Source organism: Cupressus sempervirens, chromosome 11 (assembly GCF_028749045.1).
Source record: "Cupressus sempervirens isolate cs-2001-9-10 chromosome 11, ASM2874904v1, whole genome shotgun sequence".
In the NCBI taxonomy this organism is placed as follows: Eukaryota; Viridiplantae; Streptophyta; class Pinopsida; order Cupressales; family Cupressaceae; genus Cupressus; species Cupressus sempervirens.
The window spans coordinates 369,813,154-369,836,361 of NC_143128.1; the positions used below are offsets into that span (position 1 = coordinate 369,813,154).

Genomic DNA, 23,208 nt, shown 5'->3' on the forward strand with positions numbered 1-23,208 from the left:
ACTGTCCAACTCCTTTCTTATAAAAACCACATAGTTTTCTAGATTCCATGTATGTTGATTGATGTAAGTATAAATAGGATAACAAGATATTAAGAGGGAGGGGGAGGTGGGTGAATCAGAATCTTAAGCACTTTTACTTTTCACCAATTCATTCACACATTCACCAGTTAACTTGTGCATGTAAAAATTGTAATAATAAACTTGTTGTAACATGTAAATCTGATCTATCACATGCATGAAAATAAACACATAACACAATATTTGTTACCAAGAAACCCTCCAAGGTGAAGGTAAAACTGGGGTGGGGATGACACCCACAAATCTTCACTACTACAGTAATAAAGTTAACTTGTTAGGGTTACAATGTTTGAACATAATATATGATCTACCTTGTGAGGGGTCTACCCTATTAAAAGCATTTGAGATTGCTAGGTCTCACCTTGTTAGAGGATTTAACACTTACAATAAAGTAAGGACTCTGTTAGGAGATTTACAAAGATCTCTTAAGACCACTTTGTTTAAAGATTTACCCTAATTCAAGTTGGTTAGAATTGATTCAATACCTGACTCTTAGTATGCCCTGTAAGCTGATTTTGAGTCTTCTTGTAAACTAATCCTCTCTTCTGATTTGATAAAACTTTTCTTCTCCTTCATTGCTTTGATTAGGTCACTTTCTCTATTAAGAGATAATAGAACACTTCCACTAACTCTTGATCTGATCTTGATCTTTCACTCACTATTATCATATTAATCCTTGTTTTTATACTCACTCTTCTCTTTTCATCTCATCGTCATACGATCTAGATTAAGATCTTCTCTATTTAAAGAGTTCCATAAAGAGTTTTCTAGATACTTCCATATTTTCCCCTTCATCTAAATCGATGGTCACAAAACATAGGGATCTGTGATCAATGTCATAAATGTGTAAAAATATTTGTAACTACCTCTACATTTATTAAATGTTCCTTCCATGTCAGCTCAAAAATGATTTACCTCAAAATTTTTACTTTTCTTGACTTTTATGTATATTTTGCATTGCTCCGCGTATACTATTTTCTGATAATCGACATTACTATTTCTCTGTTTGTATTATGCTTGACACATACTATGGAACTCGACACTTGTCTACTTTAAACTATTTAGTTAATGTTGAGCTTGACTAGTATATAAAATTATTAGTGACCACACACTTAATTGGCTGCTATAGAGCTTGGTACATACATAGTTATGTACATGACTTGGCCTATATAGAGTAACTCAGTCACAATGATAACTGGCTAACTCTACTTTATAAATGACTAAGTTTTGAACACTAATAGACAACAATAGTTAGAGATACCAACAATTTCCCCCTTTGTTATTAGTGGAAAAAATACTTTGTCATATTTACATCATTACAAATACAATATGATAATGAGCTCTTCCCCTAAGTCTTATGACTTATGCCAAAAATGAATAATGAATAAACAATATAAAATGCATACTTATTAGTTCCCCCTTTTTTTTGAACATGTATGTCATAGCTACTTGGATCGAATAGGTGGAAGAAAACCATATTTATGAATGAATGTATGATGAACTTGGGTGATCATGGATAGTGCATGATCCCATGTGGTTCTTGTTTCCTCCAAAATGTGATTCTACAACTGTACTCTTGCAACTAAGTCAATTAAGTTGCCAACCATTGAAAGATTGTGATATTATTTGATAAGATCCTAGGTTGATTGCATCTTCATTTGTATGACCTCTATGTGAGGTATTAACATTGTTTGAATATAGATCAATTTAGATCTCATATTGTTGTCAGTTGTCTGAAGCTTGACCAATGTGCCTTGAGCATTCAATAAATTATTGTAATGATCAATGCTAGATCCCATTGACTATGAAATAATGTCATTGGATCTCTTCATCTCATCTTGTGTTTGGTGTATTTGTGCTTGAATATTATTTTTCAATCTTGGCACATATGACATAATGTTGTACAATTTTTTTACTTTTTGTATAAGTTCTTTCATAACCTATACAAGCTCTTGCAATTGAAATTTTTGCTCGATAATTGTTATGGGGACTTTATTCACAACCTTATTCTCAAAATTTCTTGCATACCAATTCATCAAATTCTCATTGGATTCCATATTACCAACATTTACTTGTTCAACAATATTTATAAGTTGGGTAATAATTGGGGCTTCTTCATCAAAATTTTGAATATCAAAAGCATCAACAAAAATGTTTTTCACATCATAAGTACCTATTTTTGTTTATTCTCTCTTCTTAATTCTTCTTGCCATTTCTTTTTTGTCAAAATATCTTGTAACAAATTTTTTTATTCCAAGGTCAGATTTTCCAAATCTAATTGTGGTATCTCAATTATTTTTTTCTAGACTAACTTCAATATTTGGTGAAGTGTCCTTTATTGCTTTTCCTCTTCTACTTGGTGAAGGAGTGTTGTTGCTCGGCACTAATTTGGGAGTTGGTGAGGGAGTTTCACCACTTAGTTGTGCTATTACTTCAGTGCTTGAGACAACAATAGTCTCACTTGGTTCAGATCTACTTATCTTTTTATTTTCCTCAACATGAGGTGCTGAAATAGTCTGACTAACTACATTTGTGTCTTTTACCTCTATTCCTACCTCTGTACTTATGAGCCTTGATTGCTCTGACTCTAGAGTGTCAGGGGTGTTAGCATATATTGGGGACATGCTATCTTGCAGACTTGGCACACCTAAACTTTCTCCACTACTGTGATCACCTTCGATGGTCATAGTTTTAGTTCCTTTCTTTGTATTTCATCCCTTGGTTGATAAGCCAAAAATTATTTTCCAAAGAAATTCATCCTGGTATGCTATAGCTTCCATTTTATTTTGTAAAATAAAAAAATTCTATACTTAGGAACTAATTTATTCTTGTACGTTGCCAAAAATGTTTCCTGTTGATCCTAGGACAAATTAGGCATAACTCTAACTAAGGTGTCTGTCCTTATCTTTTCCTCTTCCTCTTCTACCTATTGCCATCTTCTTTTTAGTCTATCATATAATTCCTTGGGTATCTTCTTCTAAATTTCACTAGGAGCTAGCTTATGATTAGAAATCATATCTACCATAGCCTCCTCAATTTTGTTTCTATTAGTATTATCCAATGTATCATATTTTACTAATTTAAAGCTAGATAATCCTAAAGGTCTTCTTAGATCTGCACATACCTCATCAATAGACTTTGATTGCCCTTTGTGTGATCCTCTAACTAATCTCCTTCTATTAGGTTTAGGTGCATTGGGCTCAGTAGTCTCTACTACTATTTGTTTTGAGGTCTACTCAACACTAGCAGTTGCCTTGGTTCTTGGATTAGTTGGTGGTAGAGGAGAGAGGGGTGTCACTACTAGCTTCTTCCTTGAGCCTTCTTACTTAGTAGAGTGACAACTAGGGATTTACCCTTGTCACCATCTTCTTCTTCCTCTTCCTCATCACCACTGTCTTTTTCTTCATCCTCTCCAAGACCTTGTGTAATCTACAATAGTTCCTTTCCCTTGCCTAGGGTGCCCAATTTTTCTTCTAGGTCTTCAATCATTCTTTTCCTTAGATGCTATCTTGATATTTATAGTTATTGTGGCCTTATCTTCCTCATATCTTTCAAAAGATTCTACCTTAGTGTCTATTTATTCTTTCAATAGTGCAACAATGTTTGCACTCACTAAATCATTATCAATTTCATAATCAAAACTTTGTAGCTAAGCCTTCCTCAACTTTACTCCTTGTACAAATGTATTTTCTATATCTACAAGAAAATATATGTCATTATAATACCTTGTAACCAGTTCTTCAAGTATCCTCATCCTCATCTTCATTCTTTGCTTGAATTCCTCAATATAAGCATCCATTACATTCTCAAAATTTTCTCCTAATTGAGTAATGTATTTTTTTAATCTATCTAGTCATTGGTTTTTTTTGTTCCCAAAAAACATCACCAACACCAGGAAAATATTTTTGGATATAAAGAAAATACATACAATGAGAGATCCAAACTTACACATTGAATTCTTTCCTTTTCTGATAGATGATAGATTCTCTGCTAGTTGTAGACTTTAGAGCTCAACAAGATCATATTTAGGATCTTCCATCACTATCTTCCATGATTGATCCACTGCCATATACTAGTAAATTTAGCCCTAAATTTTGACAAGAAAAGGTCACAATTTCGACCAGAGTTGGTTGAATAGACGACTAAACCTGTCATCAATATTTTTTCATCAACTTTTCATTACAGTCATTATGCATCAAAATTTTGACTTAAAAAAGGTCGACTTACCAATGAGAGGTTCATCAATTTCCTTAGTCCAACCTGAACTCTTATTTCCTCATTTGTGTCCATTGCTGGTTAAAATTTTGACAAACAACCCTTGAATTTTTCAACGGTGAAGCCAAACCGTCGACAACAAAAATGACCAGTTGGCATCGAAATTGCGACCAAGATCCCTTCAATCCTCTACGGTGGTGCCATACCATGGATGACAGAATCAACCAACTGTTGTCAAAATTGTGACCAAGACCCCTTAATTTTCTATGGTGGTACCATACATTTGATGGCAAAGAGAAGACATGTTCATCTAAATTGAGACCAACGCTTGGTAGAAATTTAGATGGGCTGTGCCAATTATTGAAAAAGATTTGCTCTCATAGGAACCTTCTAAACTACACAAAATTTGATTCTAAAGCATAATTACTCGGTGCATGAGACTCAAGGCATCGCACACATTTATACCTCCACACCATTGTTTCATTCATCACATGATTTATTTCATACAAAATAATGGGAAGGAGGAAGAAATGTGCATGATATCCTAAGTCACCACTGAGCAATTATGCTTTAGAATCAAATTTTGTGTAGTTTAGAAGGCTCCTATGAGAGCAAAGCCTTTGCGATAATTGGCACATCCCATCTAAATTTTGGTTCTTGAGACACCATTGCTTGTGAAGACTGTAGGGAAAAATAAAATTAGGAAAGAATTATTTATCAGGAATGAAAGCCAATAACACTAACTAGTCTCTATTTTTCAAACAAATAAATGTGACAAAAAAATTTATAGTCCCAATCACATGATCATAAGAGTGCATATATAACTATAACCCCTTATTTGGCTGCTTGTTGATCAATTCCTTGGTAAGAGCATCTAGGAAATAATATTAAAACACAATCAATCATTGAGCCTATTAGCTCTTTCCTACCACCAAGTTTGGAACATAGTAACTTAGGATCTAACTATGTCTAAAACCAACATAATTTACAAATATCCACAATCCAAATATTATCCCTTGATATTTTCTTTCATGCAAAGTTTTAACTCAACTATGTTATCACCCTAGATGTAATACAAAACTGTCATTAGGCTAAAGATTGTAGCAAGATTTACAAATACAAGGAGAACTACCCAACCAAAGTAGAAAATGACATGAAAAGTTAACAATCTATCAATTGACACCTCTAGATGAAACATTTCTAGCAATTCAACTATACTATAGAAACAAAAATTGCCTTAAAATTGACACCTCACCAGTTGTTCATTTGCATCCGTAATGGCTTCACAAAAGTTGAAAGCTTACCATTTGTCAAGAACACAAAAGGCACTCATAGTTTAGCTGCATCAATAAAAGTAAAGTTATTTGAATGTTCAAAAAATATGAAACTTCCACTTAATAGCTAGAAAAGCCATATCCTTAGTATAAATCATCTTTGATGGAATGTTCATAAGTGAATGATTTTTCTCTAAAAGCTCAAACTTATGCATAAAGAAGCACCATATATATATATATATATATATATATATATATATATATAGGTTACAAGACTGATATATCGAAAGGAGCAAAGTGAGGGCAAGAGACTATCAATATCAATTGTGGAGTTGCACATAGGTAAGTGATAAACATAAAAAGGTAGTACAAGGCACAATTTTCCATGTTCTAATATGATGAACTACCTTGGAGCTGGTTTTGAACCTTGATTGCTTAATGTTGGATTTAATGCAATGGTACCATTATCTGGAGGAGGTCCCACACCCCACTTTACTTCTGATTCTAAAGGCTCAATGACATAAACTCCTCTATCAGTCATTCCAAGAGTGAACTAATTTGAGTTAGATGGATGTGATGCAATTACTAGAGGATAGACACTACATGAATAATCAAAGGATACATTTTGAGTTAAATCATAAAATTCTTGGGGATCCATTTATCCATACATAACATAACTTTTTCCTTCCTAGGCCAACTTACCTATTCATGCCTGAAGCTAAATATGAAAAAGGTGCAATACAACAATGTGGCCTCAAGCTCTCTGCATCAAATTCTCCAATGACACCATCATAGTAGCCTGCAATTACAAGAAGGCTATCACATGAATATACCACACTTGAAATGGGAGCAGATAGAGAATCATGAGGTGTCCACTACAGTACAAACAAATGTGATATCAGTTTACACTCATATAGATAAGGTAGCTTATATCATTATCACTTACTAAATTTGAATTCTAAATTGCTGACAAAGACTTACATAATGCAAATGGTCAAACTTAGAAGCAGCATAAATAGCAAGTTGGCTCTCGTGAACAACCAACAAGTGAACTTGATCATTATGGAATTGTTCTCTTGTATCCCCAACCGGTGGTGATGATCTTCCTATCTGCACTTGTAAAAATTTTGACTTTTGCTTCTCCCATCTATCAATGCTCCAAAAATAGAGCTGCCAAAACATTGGCCAAACATTTACTAATTTGAATCTATAAACATGTGAATGTACAAAATGAGATGGCAATGGATATACAAAAATAAGACAAACCTAGGTATCGGCCCTAGAAGATAACAATACATTCAAAGTGTGTGAAAATGCCAAGCCTGCAATTTTGTTTTGGTGGCCTTTAAGCTTCATTTTTACTTGGTTAGTTTAAACAAGTTTTGAAAAGACACAAGTTAGAAGTCACCATTTTTAGTGATGCACTAAATGAGTGAGCAAGAAAGAGACTCATTGACCACACTTCATCTACTTTGACATTGTATATTTGGATTGTTGAATCTTCCATCCCAATTGCAATGATGTTATTATCCTGAGGGTGAAATGCTAGAAAAGTAGCTGTAGGAGGAGGTGCCATGAAGGTAGTCATAACCTACTATAAATACTCATTAGCAAGCATGCCACATAATATTTTCTCAAAACTTTGGTTGAAAAAAGGAAACAAAAAACTTGATAAGGAACCCAAGTAAGAATATAACTTCTAAATTGACTAGCTCAGCAGTCATGTTGAAGAGGAACATATTTTCAAAAGATACACCTTGAATACCATCATATTGAACAAGGAGACCTTTCCACAAGAGGAAAACATTACATAGGAATCGTTCTTAGACAAAGCTATGCAAGCATCAACTTCTTCTAGATTTGTAGCACCGATATCATTAGTCATCACAATCCGACTAGCTAGCTACCACATTTGTGGTTGAAGATTGGTAGTAGACTATAGAGAAGATCATTGTCTTAGTCACTTAAAAGACAATTTTGTAAGAAGTACACAAAAATTCTTTCCAAATTAAGAGCATCACCTTTTTTAGATAGATTCTACTCCTTTTGTTGCCATTTCCACAGTTTGTGGAGTACATTTGATGCCAATGCTAAAAGAGCAACACCAGAATTGGTATATATCAGTCTTGTAACCTATACAAAAAAATAGGTGCTATCCTTGTAAATTTTGTTATAACAATAAATGTGATTCTAAAGGAGACCTTGAATGATACAAACTAGCTTCTCAAACTCAGGAGGTAAGAAAAAGAATTGTTGAGGAAAAAAAGTCTAATTGATGACGTGGTGAAGATTATTCATGATGCCTTACATTCATATTGATGCATCTTTTGCCCTGGAACAACAAATGAAACTACTAATAGACTCATTCAAATATCACTCTGCACACCTTGAACAAAAAGCATAAGAGGTCACAATGAAGATGAATGATAAAAGGAAAGTTAAGAGATGTAACAAGTGCACTAATGCTCATACCATGCTACAAGAAAATCTAAAGAAGGTTAGAGTGTGTGTCAAGAATACTACAAATCTATTCAAGTATAGTTTGAAATGGCAAGACTCTACCAAGCACATCAAAGCACAAATGGACTCAATTGAAGCCCATATTTTGCTAATGGACACATGATTTAGAGGAAGACAATGACATATCTCCTATTGCAGATTAGTCAACTTCATTCTCTGCTAGATATATTGCAAGAGAAAACAAATCAAATTAAGAAAGAATTTCTTCTATTAAGGGAAGCAATTGATCAAATGATGGTGACTTTATCTTAGGTCTCAAGGGCACATAATAGATTGAGAAGAAAATGTAGAAAATAGATAATGTTGATATTTCAAAAGATCTTTTCTTGCAATTTAATGTCAGAACAAGATTCTATCTTTAACCATTTCCTCATGGGAATCTACTTTTGGATTGTTGAAGATACAATATAATGGCATATTACCTGACATATAAGACCCAAATTTGGTGGTAAGACATTTTTGGATTTGTATATACATTGGAAAATGAGGAATACAATTTTGATGTCTATTGCAATCATTTTTGGTGCATTTCCTAAGGGAGAATTGATAGGGATAGGGGAAGCTAATGTAAATAGTGAAATCATGAATTGCAAAGAAGGATATGTGGGTCTAGTTATAGATATGACTTTTTCGTATTACAAGGAGTAATGTATGGTAACGCAAAGTCCATACAATGTTTTAGAGAACACCCTTTGTCCTTGACATCAAGGGGGGGAATATATGACATTGTGAAGAGTCCACAAATGTTTTCATAAATGACGAAGGGGGTTATTGATGCAAATATGTATTTGGGTTGCCATTAATATCAAACGTGTCATTGATGTCAACTATGGTCCAAATGGTGTGTCAACAATATTTCTACCTATTCCAGAGTGGTACAGTGACAACAGTGCCTGCACCAAGGAGTATTGGTTGTCACAATATCATAGCCAAATATCTACTTCAAATTGGCATTGGTTTAGAGTATAGCTCTTCTAAATCCTTCTTCAAATTTTGTATGTCTACGCACATGAGGTCCACATGGAGAAAGTAAGCTCTAGAAGTTCATGAACCTTGATCTTACTTATCTCCATACTCTCAATAGAAGATGGCAGAAAATTTGATAGCAAAGATGCAAAAAACAAAGGGATAATTTGGAGAAACATTATGAATGGATATAGGGTATAAGCATGAATCTAGATTAGAATGTCACATAATATCATATAAACAACAAAAACACCATAAACTTGTAATCACAACATCATGATCATACCATCGTATCATCATATGCTTCAAGTTCAACATCAAAATAATAAAATGTCAAATGATAAATCATAACATCAAGTTCAAGTAAAGGAAACAGAGCTTATATAACCATATTTTTTTGTCATACCCTTTTTGCAAGGAACTCAAAAATTATTCAAATTAAACAAGTATGAACTGTAAGAGACTAAGAAAGAAGGCAACAATGTTACCTCACCAGGATGATAATAATAATGAGACAAAGAACCATGAAGACTAAATACAAGGAGACCAGATCTAAACATCTAGGTTCATTCAAATTCAAAAATTGGTTTGCCTTCATAGCACTATCAAGTCAACAACATGAGCATTATTTTGTGTCTAGAGTGTCATCAATGTTTTTAAATGTAGAATGAAATGGTTGTAAGTATTCTACCACATGAAAATGATTTTGAGATATAGACTTGTGCAATTCGATCTCTCAAGGAATAGACAACACCACTTATTGCCATCTTTGCCAAAACAAGATTTGTCATAAAGTGATGTTAGAATAATTACTAAAATAGTCATAAATTATGTTCTTATAGTAAAATAATACTTTGACTTAAGAAAAAAAACTACACAATATTAAAGCATGATATTCTGCTTTAAAAACTAAAAAGGTACCTTTAACAAAGAACTTCATTTGGACTTGCTAATTGGTTGTCACCATTAACTATAAGATTATCTTTAAAGTTTGAGCTTCACTTGGTTTCGAGAATAGTTTAATATTCTCTACTAAACAAGGCCAACCACGTGAAGGTGGAAGCTCATTTGGCCCCTCCCCCCCTAACATCACTCTAAATTTCTCATTAACATTTAATAACATTCATTCACTCATCCATTTTTGAAATATAACATTCAATCATTATAATCACATGATAACATTCATTAACACATAAAATTCATTAACACGCAACATTCATGAATAAGTCATTAACACACAATAATCATTTCTTTTTGGTTTTCTTGCTATTTTTTTTTTCATGAAATTTCTAAGAGGAATATCAATGTCCTCATCATCCCCCTCCTCTACTGGTTCTAATTGCAACGCATGTCTCCTCCTCATCTCTTGAGGAACATGAGGCCATTGCACCAAAGGGGGATTTGCTGCAATAACAAGTACTTCATGAGTTAAATTCACACCATTTTATATTAGTGAATTATGAGTTTTTATTTAAGTAATATAACTATAAATCAAAAAATTAATTTAAAAGAACAAAACATAGATTTTCTTTACCTGAATGTGTGACATGATCTACCTATTGATCAATCTGAACATCCTCTAGCACTCTTTCATCATGACATGATTCTATATCCTCTAAAATATACACAAAAATGTTACACCAAGTTCAATTAAAGATGTTAAATTGTATTAATAATTACATAATTAATTTTAAATAAAAAATGAGCACCTCCGTGGATAGTATGATGCACGTCAAGGGGTTCATGATGCGGCGTATGATCTGTGTCATGATTAATAAGCTACATTGCAATGTCATGCACATTATTATCAAATAGATTGTTTCATAAGTATTCAATTTCTAATATATATTTTTTCATATTTACCTGTGCACAATATGCAGGAGATTGTTTAGTTGGGGCAATGGAAGCTTACCATAGGTGTTCAACCATGGCTGCATAGCCTTGCTTGAAGGCAATTCTTTTGTGTTCTTCTGTGGCCTCCACATTAAAATCAATGCCTTGTTATTTTTTATTAATTAAAAAAAATATTTTCATTTTATAAATAATTTTTCTCTGCAATTCATTTACTGCTACTTACAACTTGTGCTTTGATTTTAGAATATCCCCCAGAGCCAAGTCTGTGCTACCCAACCTTTTCCAGCCTAGCCTTTGTTGCCTTTGATGTGTCTTGCAACCTATGAAAAGTTTGAAATATGTTAGATGATATAGATATAAAGATCAATACTAATTAGTGCATTATTACATAATGTACTAGTAGTTAATACTATATTTGCATACCTTCTCACATTTGCTAGTGTAATTTCTCTTCGACCATCCCCTTTCTCCTTTGCATCCAAAATGAACTCATTCCATTCCCTCACTATAATAAAGGGAGGATGCTCGTACTTCGGTTTAGGATGAGACTCTTTCTATATGAGTCCCTCACAACCTTAAGATGTTTGCAAGCTTTTTGTAACATTTTCTTATGATCAAAAATATTAATACCAAACTCATGCTCTAAATCTTTGATGAGCTAATCTTTTAATTTTTTATCTTGAAAGTTCCACCTTTTAAGAAAAAACACAAATTGTTAGATATAGCTAGTAAAAGGAAAGACCTGAATGAAAGGAAAAATGTTGCATCAATTAATGATATGAACAAAAAATAGTGGGATAAAATTAGTTCACTTATGATGTTCCATGTTGTACGTATGGTGGGCCTGAATATTTGCAGTGTGAGGTGATAAAGCTTCTTATAAAATGTATCATTTCCTGCAAAAAATGTCATGGGATAATCAATCCAAAGCTTCTTATGAATAGGTAAATGCATATTACAATATAAAAAATAATTATTTAAAGTACTTGGAATCTTAGGAAATTTTAAAGACATCGATTCATCATTGTCAATCAACAACGATGTCTGCATAGCTCCCGTGCTAGAAACATAGGTACCTCTAGGAAATGATAGTGAATTATCACCAATACATGCACTATGATATGTATCTAGCATAGCAAGCGATGCATCTCCTACCAGTAAAAAAAAATCCACTATGTGATGCATCCAAGATAAAAGTACAAATTATCAACTCATAATTAACACAAAGCCAAATACAAAAAAACAAGGATTTACCAGCTGGACATCCCCTTGTTGCCAACATTGTAGTCGAAAATCTCATATGGACATCTGTCAACCTCGTAGGAGTCTCCTGCACTTGATGACCTGAACAATACATTGTTAGCAAAGACATTTTAAAATAATAAAAGTAAGAGTTAACTTAAGAAGTTTTTGAATGTTTGAAATAAAAAATTCCTTGTAACTTGTCAACTAAAAGACTATTTTACTAGTGGCAGTCGGAGCTCTGCTAGTATTGGCCTCATTGTGTTATCCTTGACTAGGTTCTGGATCAGTTGCCAAAAAATCCTATAACAAGAACACATATTACACATTTTACTTCACAACATAAAAGATTATAAAATATAAATCTTTATTGAACTTTTTTTATAACTAAAGATTCATTACTGCTTACTTCATAATGACGAGCTTGCACTCTCAAATTAGATAGCCTCTTCATCATCTCCTCGGATGGAATATTTGCTTCATCCAAAATTCTCATTATTTCTAAATTAATATTTTTTATTTTTTTCTTCAACATAATTGTTACATTAGGTGTTTCTATAATATCATCATTAGAAGGGGTAGCTATTGGCTTTGTACTTACTGCAGGTGCTTTTCTCTTATCTCGAACATCAAATTGTGAGAGGAATATCAGTAAAATTATCATAAAAACTAAAAAATCATAAATAAAATAACGTAATAATATAAATTTTTTCAAATATCTATTTTGTACAATTTCAATAAGGTTTACCCTTGCTGAAAAATGGGTGAGAGTAGCATCCTCGTGGCCTCTATCATGTGTTGGATCCATATTGTCCTGTCACAAAGATTAAACATAAAAACTTCAGCTAACTAAAAGCAATAGATAACAAAAAAATTATTAACAAAATGGTATATAGTACTTACAACCCTCATGATAGTAACTTTGTTTGTTTGTGATATTTCTATTAGGATTTGACTATGTGATTTTTGAGTCAAACTCATTGACCCATCTTTCATGAGTAGTGATTCAACATGAATCCATCTCTCATGAGAATAAACAGAACACTTAACACTCATTGGATCTATCTATGTAATTTAAATGGTAATATATTAGCAGTTCTTCACCTGAACTTATTGATGTTATTGCACAAACAAAAACTTCATTCCCCTCATGTACCTCAAATATGCAATTGGGTTGCTTACTAATTGAGGAAGGTTGCGTGCTATTTATAAAACCTGCAATATTACATGTTGCTTTTGGTCTCCCATCAATGTACATAGAAAATATTTTATTTTGATCATTTTATTTCCATTGTATATAATTAGTTGATAGTGCATACCTACACATACTTTTTTTATATCGAACAATCTGCATCCAATCATTGTAATTGTAACATGGACTGACATACTTGAACAATTTGAAAACTTTTTTGTAACATAGCTTTATCCCATCCATGGAAAATATGCCCAAACCATGTAATGAGGATGGAGCAATGCGATATATCCTCTCATTAACACAAAAATTGTTGTTAATTGGAGGTAGCTCATTGGGTACCCATTCTTTCTCAATGTGTGTGTACCAAAAGGGCACCTTGATATCTCCTTTGGTCTCATCATCATATGAACATGACCCCCCATTAGCAAGAAAAAATTGCATGCGTTTATCAAATTTTTTTCTAATCTTTTGACCTCTAGTTGGTCTCCCTATTTTAGTCATACTACATGTAGAGCTTTCATCTACCATTTCCTCATTTCTCTCATTCGATGTAGATAGATCTGACAAGTACCTATTTGGTGGGTCCTACAATCCATTAAATGTAAATTTGATAATATTTAAATAACATATATAGAATAATCAAGTCGTGACTCATACGTGCAGTTCTTCTTTGTCTATATGTGAGAGATATAAAATGTAGTAAGTTGAAAGTGATTATACAATTATATTTCTATACGGACCTTCTTTGTCTATATATACATGATATGATTATATAATATATCTATTTATAACATACGTGCTCAATGATAAACAAGAAGAATATAAGAAAATTATGTCTATTTATTGACTTATACCTGCTGATCCATGTCACTGTGCACAATCCATGCCAAAGGGGTCAATTTTCCTGCATATGTTAATCATTTATTTTAAGTTAGCTAAAAATTACATGATACATGTATGCTACAAATAAATTAGAAGACAACATGAACAATATGCAACATTGTAAACATGAACAAATTTACCTTATATATGGAATGCAAGATTGTCAATAGAAGGGGTGACGATGTCTGTAGTCAATTGTCTATTTGCAAAAAGGGTGATAATCAGAAACAATATAAACATTGGTAATTATAAATAACATATGTTGTAATCATTAGAATTGAACAAAATAAGTATGTAATCAAATTTTCTGCATATGTTAATCATTTATCTTAATTAGTTAGCTAAAATTTACATGATACGTGTATGCTACAAATAACTTAGAAGACAACATGAACAATATGCAACATCATAAACATGAACAAATTTACCTTATATATGGAATGCAAGATCATCAAAAAAAGTTGTGATGATGTCTATAGTCAATTGCCTGTTTGCAAAAAGGGTGATAATTAGACACAATATAAACATTCATGGTAATTATAAATAACATATGTTGTAATCATTAGAATTGAACACAATAAATATGTAATCATTACAATTGAAAGCAATAAATCATGTCAATCGTTTCATTGATCATTTCAATTATGTCATTGATTATCTTCTTCTTCATCATCCTCATCCCCATCATCATCATCATCATCATCATCATCATCATCTCCATCATCACCATCATCATTACCACCATCACCATCATCATCGCCATCATCATCTCCATCATCACCATCATCATCACCATCATCACCATCACCACCACCATCATCATCACCATCATCATCATCATCATCATCATCATCATCACCATCATCGTCATCACCATCATCTTGATCTTCATCATCTGTTTCTTCATCATCTTCAATATCTTCTTCTTCCATAACATTATACTTTATTGGCCTTCCTCTTGGATCATGTCTAACAACAAATGACCAACCCTGTTTATGTGGAACCTCTGAGTAAAACACTTGTTCATATTGGCTTGGAAGAACATAGGGCTCATCTCCAATTGGCTCAAATGACCTTGTATTAATCATTGTAAATCCATTATCATGTTGAATAACCATTCTATCTGGATCATTTTGATTTAGTCGTAACCTATACCATTTGATGATGAATAGAACTACTATGAAGGAGTTAAAGTTGCACTCAATTATATCATCCAAGATTCCATAGTTTTGATTTTGAGATTGTTGAGGATGTATGTCATTTCTAGATGATATATTGGTGACCTCAAAAATTGCAATTATCCCAGAATCACAAGTTTTCTTTGTGTCATTCAACTTTTTTATGTGAAATTTGTAGCCATGATAGTACATAGCTTTGTGGTGCTTGACTTGCAATTTTTGAAGCATGTGTAAATTATTTGCATCGTGAGTTGATATGAAACATACATTGAGTTATGATCATTAATAAATTTCTACGTACCTCTCCACCTGTTAAACCCTTTACTAGATCAACTACCATTGGTGTAACATTGGAATCTCCATTACAATGAGCTTATATAACCAATGAAGCAACACCTTTCCAAGTTAATGAGAAACCATTTTGTTGACATCATTCAATCCATATCGTCATCCAATCAAGATTTTTCACAATATATAAATGTATTGCATCCCACTCTCAACCACCTGTATCAAAAAAAATACACCAATCAGAAATAACTTATATTGAAGATTTATAAGAATTAATTGACTACAATAACATCTTAGATTTACCTCTCATTTTCCTTGATCCACCTTTTCCCATCAAGTACTCCTCTTCGAATTTATTAATTGAGTTGGGATCTCAAATACGATCTACATGGATCTTTGCTGCAAACTTAAGAAGATATTCACTAATGTACACCATGGTCTGGTATACCATATATCCCTCCACCATAGAACCCTCAAGATGTGCTCTCTATTGAACCAAGCCTTTCAAAAATTTTAAGTGCCTCTCAACCATCCACATTGACCTGGTTGGTATAGGTCCACACAATTCAATCTCCTCAACTTGATGTATGAGGTAGTGTTCTTGTGCATTGAAAAAACTTGGAGGTAGACACTTTTGCATTTCACACATAAGAAGAGGAATTTTTATCTTCGAATATTTTATATCTTCTTTATTGGTTTCTTTAGATGACAATCACCTCATGTATTTTCCAAGATCATATATAACTTGTTTGACATTGTTGGCGAAGTGGTGTGGGAGAGATAGAGGTAGAACATACTGCAATATTTGTAAAATGATCTAGTCAATATTTTATAAAAGAATGCAATTAAAACTACATGTAGTATACAAATATATAGTGAATAAAAAATAACATGAATTACCTTAATAAATGTATGCCAATCATGTGTTTTCAACCCTGGCCCAAATTCACTTTTCTTTATACGAGATTGTTTATGTTCACAGCAAATCCTGTCGAAAATCCTATTTTTTTATGACTTCTTTTATAGCATTGCTCTGTTGCTCTGACAATAACCAACTAAGGGCACTTGTATCAATCTAGTCTCCATTGTTATTTGATCAAATGCCATTTTTCATTGCATGGTTGGATTCTTCAATGTCACTACAAGTTTTGACAATTTGGTATTTCTCACACCTTCCATCCAAGATTTTTAATAATGTCTATATTACATTCTTTCCAATATGCATAGGATAAAAAAAATGCACATTTGGGAGTTGCTAATAGTACGATAGCCTAGTAAATTGCGTAGGATACATTTTTAGTCCTTTTGGAAGTTGGTCATTGATGCCTTGATGACCTTCACATGCATCAATAACATCATTAGTAAAAAAAACACAATATCGAACTATAAATTTGAAACAAAAACCATTAGATGGAATGACATTACCTGGACAATTTATTTTATTGTATGCCAACTTCCATAGGCGAGGTGTCATTCTTTGTGGCTTTGATGTAGTCTCTTCTTTCCCATTAACAAGATATTTTTTTGGTAATTCGATACTTATGATTTTTGTGCACAAAGTGCCTATTCTCATCGAACACCTACTTTCTTAAACTTTTTGAATGATGAGATTTCATCTTTGGACCACAAACTGGACATGCAAATTTTCCCTTTGTCTAAAGACCTACAATATTGTGTATAATTGGATTAAATGTGTTAAATTTGTGTTGTCACTATAACATACCAAAAAAGAGGTGTTAAGAAGAGAACATATCACAAAAATGTGTTAGCCTAGGGGCATCATGTATTGTCCATACAAGAATTGCATGAAATTGAAATTTTCTTTGTCCTATTGGTCTATAGATGTCATACATAGTAACCCCATTCTATAACACCATCAACTTGTCGATAAGGGGTTCAATATATACATTGATATCTTTAACTTGGTACTTACCTAGTTGAATGAACAAAAACATTACATAATTATTATGACCATTTTGATAGATTAGTAATAACAAATTAATTTAGATGAACATTAAATCAAACAATACCTGGAACAATCAGTGTCAACATTATGTGCTCTCTCTTTATGGACAAAAAAGGAGGAATGTTATTGTTGATAATAAAAATAGGCCACATTGAGTAAGTAGATCCAAAAGGATTGACACCATCTGCTGCCAATGAAAGTTTGAGATTATGAGGTTCTTCTTTAAAGTGTGGTCATTTTTCCTCTTTTTCTTTAAATGCCAAACCATCTGCAGACATTCGCATAATGTCATCTTGACTTCTATTGTAAGCATGGTATTCCATAAATTGTGCCAAGCTATTGCAGCTAAATAATCGTTGTAGATGTGGAATAATAGGAATATGCCAAAGAACCTTGCGAGACACCTTTTTTTTTAATCGATCTAATTGATATCTACTAGTATAACACATAGGGCATTATGTTGCAAATTCATGTTGTTTATGATATATAATATGATTGTTTAGACATGCATGTATTGTTTGATACACCATTCCAATATCTCTCATGATGGCAGATAATTCTTGGTACGAGTGAGGTAGAATATTTGATGATGGTAACAAAATCTCACCTATCAACCTATGACCAAAAATATAATTTTTTAATTTCAAGAATTTTAATTGCTAAATGAACCCAATGTTAATTTTAAGGGAAGTACGAGTAAAATAATGAAAGAAGATGACATACCTTAACATACATGTCATTGCTATGTTGGATAAACCATTCATAACCTTCAAGTTCACCAACACCAATACAACAACAAGAAGAGTTGTTTTAGAGCCTTCATATAGGGACTCGTGTGCTATCTCAAGTATAGGTACATCAAGCTCTACATCAACATCATCATCATCTTGATCATCATGATCTTCATCATTGTGGTCTTCTTCCATGGTATCATTACCTTCTAATTCAATATTCACACCTCCATGTTTCCTCATTTGGAAATCCACATTCTCTAAATTGTCATGGTCCATAACATGAAACTCAGGGATGTTGACCTATATGAAAATGATGACCTTATATTAGCCATGACCATGATGTCATCATCAAATCATGTCTTATGTAATTTATAAATTATTAAAATACATACCAATGGACGATATTCGTTTCCCCCTTCAATGTGACCATGTTGCCTACAATGTTCCTCAGCTATTTTGATTAGATATCTTTGAGTCTTTAAGTCCTTACAAATTTTGCAAGGACAATAACATTTTCCATCACCTTTTCTTTTTTAGTTAGACCATAGTCTAGAAATTGTCTCCCTATTTTTTTGTGCATTGATATTGTCAGACATGGTCTTTCTTGAATGGAATGACTCATTTGTGGAAGAAGGATGATTTGTTTGAAACCTATAGATGGAGTAGTAAGAGGAAGACACATATATAAATGAATACTAAAGTGAGATAGATAGCAAGAGGTATAGATAGAGAGATAGATTGATAAAGAGATAAAGAAATATAAAAAATGAAAAGAAACAAATACTTAGTTAACCTTCCATAACTCTACCTCTACATATTGCACTTGCTACATACAAGAACTTCCAAAGAAAATGGGCAACAATAGCCAAGAAGGGAATAGGAAAGTCCATTTGGCTCAAGAGGAGGATGCACAAAGTGACCAATAGGAAAGAGGAAATGCTGATCCAGAGAGAGGAGAGTCTCTAATGTTCAATAGAACCCTACTAAAGACTATCATAGAGCAAGAACCTTCCCAAAGAAAGACATTATTTAGAACTCTCTGCAAGGTAAGAGGTAAGGTCTGCAAAGTTATTGTAGATTCTGGTTAGACTGATAAAATAGCCTTAGTAGAAATGGTAGAGAAGCTTGGATTGAAGAAGTTGCCTCATCCTAATTCCCTTATAAGGTTTCATGGCTAAATAAGGAGCAACAGGTCATAGTAAATGAACAAGTTCATGTTCAATTTCAAATAAGGGAGTACAAAGACAAGATTGTCTATGATGTTGCAAAAATGTATGCTTGTCACCTATTGTTAGGCAGGCCCTCACAATTTGATGTCAATTCTATAAAGAAAATGCAATTGGTAGGCATAAGGCAAGATTATATAACCTATACTGACATCCCCTTACTTGTGCCAAAATGGGAGCTGTAGAGGTCACTGGGTTGCTACTTTTCATTTCAAAAAAGGATGACACTTCCTAAGTGAGCAATGTGATAGTGTTGATAGTAAATTCTAAGGAACAAATTAGAATAAATATTGATAAGTTAGAATGAGAAAAAGATAAATAAAATAATAGTTATAAATTCAAAAAAATTGAATATTAATGGTTATATGAAAATTGGAGGGAAAATGAGTTTTAAGGCATAAAACAAATTGTAAACACTTATAACCACTTGGGGTCAGTTATGGAAGTTGGGAAAAATATTATAAACAACCTTTAATTCTTGGAAAATGGGGATGGTATGGACTGGTGAAGTATTTTGTATAGACTATGAGGAAGAAGGCAATAAAAGAAGAAGAAGGTTTTCTTGCATTCTTGGTATCCATTTGATGTGTTGTTGATTCCAAATCATTTCTATGGCTCAAGAATATTGAATTTGATCATTTTGAATCACATTTATCTTCCTTATATCAAATTTTGGCAAATTGTATTGACTGGTTTGTTACAGGTGTTGGGGTTTGCATTGATTTGGAAACATGAATTAAGGATTCATCCCTAAAATGTGATTATTGTGACTTGGGATGAATCCATGACTTGTATTATGATAAAATAACCTTATAAATGCAATAATGAGGGAAATATTATAGGTAATCACCTTGAGAAGTTGATTTTTATGTTGAAGGACTGAATTTGTGGAAGGATTCCTTAAGGAAATGCTTGGTTGAGAGCAACAACCATTAATCTACCTGAAAGAGATATAGTTTTAATGAATTTTATCATTGTTTATTGTCCTATGTATGGTGAATCAATCATTGGTTAAGCCTAGAAGTTCTTGGAGAGGGTACATTGAGGAGGCCCTAGCCTTAAGCGCTTGTTGAAGACCAAATTGGGGCTTTGATAGTTGCAGAGACCTTAGGGTAATTTTGAGTTGATTTTATTTGTTTGGAGTCATATTAGAAGACTGCTAAAAGTTTCATAGTTGGGGGATAAATATAAGTTATAGTTGCTTTGTTAAATGACCATCTTTTTTGAATTGTTGTCACCTATTCACCACCTCTGTTGTCCTCTCTCTTTGCATCAACTAACTTCAGTAGGAGTTTGTGGCATCACTCTTTCCACAAACAAATATGAGTTAGATACAAAAATAATGGCTAGTTAGGAAATAAAATTGGGATTCTTGATATGAGTTATGCCCTCTAAGTGAATTTCTTAAATAACTATTGACGTCGAGGGTATGATAGAATCAAACTCATTTATTTCCTCAACATTTTTAGGTGGAAGGATTTCCAGTTGAGTATCCAACAAGATACCTTTTGATTTTTTTATCTTCTCCTATATCTTCTTCTTTGCCTTTTTAGAGCTCCTTTCTCTTTCATGCAAAACTGAGGATTTTTCTCTCCTACTACTAGCTTCTCCTTGTGCCAATTCTGCCTCTTTTGATTCATCTATAGTCCTTAATATTGGACATTGATGAAGGAGCCAAGAAACATGTTTTGATTGTAAAAAAAAATAGAGTTACTATTATTTCCTGTTTATGCTTCGACACCACTTCTTGTTTCTTCTAAATTGTTGATGACTCTTGAACTCTTTTAACTTTGAACTACTTTTGGAACTATCACTATTCCCATGGAAAAGAGGAAGGCACAATTCTTGTGTAACTAAGGTGAAAATTAGTATGAAATATAATGGTTGAGTGGTAATAGAAGATATAAATTCAGGGATAGTTTCTATAGTCACTCCTATAGCACCATATTCGTCACACATTCACATATCAAATATATATACTGGGATCTTATGTGTCAACAATGCATAAGCACTTGAATATGTCTCCTAGTTAGTTCAAATTTACTTTGCATTATTATCCATGACTTACTTTCTATTTTCATTTCTTAATTTTTTTATTTAGTTATGCCACAACCTATTTTGAGTTATGAAATATGCCCACACTATTAGGTGCAAATGTTTTATTTAGAGTTCAAAACTTATAGGAATTGACATGCTCATTCAAAACCATGTAGCGTATTCAACAATATCCTATTGTAAAGAAAAAATGTATCAAGATTAACATCAACACTAGAATATAAATTCACATCTTTTCTAAATTTGACAAATATAATTCTCAGTATACCATTATCAAGCATAAGATAACCATAATAACATCATCTACTCAAAAATAGAGAAATAACAAAAGGCAACCATAATATTTACTCATAATTTGAAAAACAAGATCACAAGTGCATATCTATCAATGAAACTTCCAAATAAGATATAGTTTGCTAAAAACATAAAGTTAGCAAAAAATTTGAGATTTAAAATTTGCTAAGATAATTAATTTGTATAGTCAAATAGTTCAAGTAAAGTATATGTTGTAGTCTTCCACCAGTCAATAGTGCTATTATGGTCCATGAAAAACTTATGAAGTCTAAACTGTCAATAGTTAAATAGTTCATCAAGCAGTAGTACAATTATGACAAACACTACATTTATTTTAGTGCAAGACTTCCAAAATGATAGTACTGAATATAAGATGCAATTAATGATATAGATAGCTCACTTGTAAGAGTACCCTATTCCTTTATAGTTACTCTCTTTCTAATGTTTAATGTGAATATTGCAAGAAGTTTTAGGGCTAGTGTTATTCCTATCAATTGCCACAACTTTTGCAAGTTCATCTAAGGAGTTGGAGTGCTCTATGGAAACACAAGCTGATAATTTGAAAGCTTTAGATTTAGTTAGTACAAAGCAAATAGACTTTAGTGAAAGGTTGGATGTTACTCTCAATCTAAAGTACATGATAAAGTTTGTTTCAAATGAGTTCATTGATTAGGTTTAGATGTGTTAGGAATATGGCAAGAAATAATAGCATTCCAATTATAGATTTTGACCTATAGAAGATAGACAATTTGCTACACAAAATTCAATGTAGTAGTACAACCCATTTTACATATCACACTATTAGTATGGTACCTCACCTTTAGAGCTATGATTTTTTCCCCCTATTTTAAATATCACACTATTAGTATGGTACCTCAACTTAAAAACCCTCCTATTTAGGCCCTCATAACTAGAGCTTCCTCAAACAACGCCTTCCTCCAATCAATGATTGTTTAAACAAGAAGGTATCATCAGAGAAGTCTTCCCCCCAATCAAAGATGAAAAGAATAATGTAAACAATCAAATTATTTTTCAAATTTCATTTCTTAGAAAAATACCCATTCCCATCCTTGCAAAATAGAAAAAGTTTTGCTATTTTTCAACTCACCTATTCACCTATTTTTCAACTCTTTATCAAATCTTCAAACAAGGGTTTAAATTTTGCTTAAACAAAGGTAATTTTGTTTTGTTCAGGACCAAATTTCATTTATACGTTAGAAAGTATTAAATTAGGGCTTCCC

General features: G+C 32.6%; 1 pseudogene; it reads right to left on the reverse strand.

Moving 5' to 3' along the window:
• The window catches only part of LOC149529613 (protein TOPLESS-RELATED PROTEIN 2-like), a 56,407-nt pseudogene that overhangs the window by 31,337 nt on the left and 1,862 nt on the right, over positions 1–23,208 (reverse strand).